General features: G+C 42.4%; 1 non-coding gene across 1 annotated transcript; it reads right to left on the minus strand.

Annotated features, from left to right (window-relative positions):
- Positions 1–253: 253 nt before the first annotated feature.
- LOC112629525 lies at positions 254–358 on the minus strand. The gene has a single exon (XR_003120629.1). It is a non-coding gene; the product is annotated as a U6 spliceosomal RNA (small nuclear RNA).
- Between the last annotated feature and the right edge of the window lie 229 nt (positions 359–587).

Genomic DNA, 587 nt, shown 5'->3' on the forward strand with positions numbered 1-587 from the left:
ATTTTTCTTTTATTTTTAGTAGAGACAGGGTTTCGACATGTTGTCTAGGCTGGTCTCGAACTCCTGCCTCAGCCTCCCGAAGATCTCAGGCATGAGCCGTGGCTCCTGGACACCATGCTTTTACAAATGAGGAAACTGAGTCATAGAGAGGGTTAAGGAACTTCCTGAATAGAAATAAAAAGTAGGAATGGGAATCAAACCTAGGCCTTTGGGAACCAAGTCTAGACATGTTTCCACGACAACAGGCTATCTACAAAAATGTAAGTGTCTCATGAGTCTCTAAGTCATCTCGGTTCAGGGACCAAGCCAATTGTCTCTGTAATGCTTCGGTTTTAATATATGCACTGTCAAAGTGAGCATGTATAAAAATGTACATTGTCAGCTATGATAATTAAATCCTTGACTCATCTGAACACTCCGCTATAACAGCAAGCATCACATCATTTTGTAACTGTCTCTTAGCTGGTCCACCTCCTCTACCTCCTCCACTAAACTGCGCATTCCCTGACAACAGGGTTGACTTGTTCCTGTCTTAACCCCTTGTCTGATACAAGGTATTATGACCCTGGATATATAGGAGTTAGATC

The sequence above is a fragment of the Theropithecus gelada genome, chromosome 7b (assembly GCF_003255815.1).
Source record: "Theropithecus gelada isolate Dixy chromosome 7b, Tgel_1.0, whole genome shotgun sequence".
NCBI lineage: Eukaryota > Metazoa > Chordata > Mammalia > Primates > Cercopithecidae > Theropithecus > Theropithecus gelada.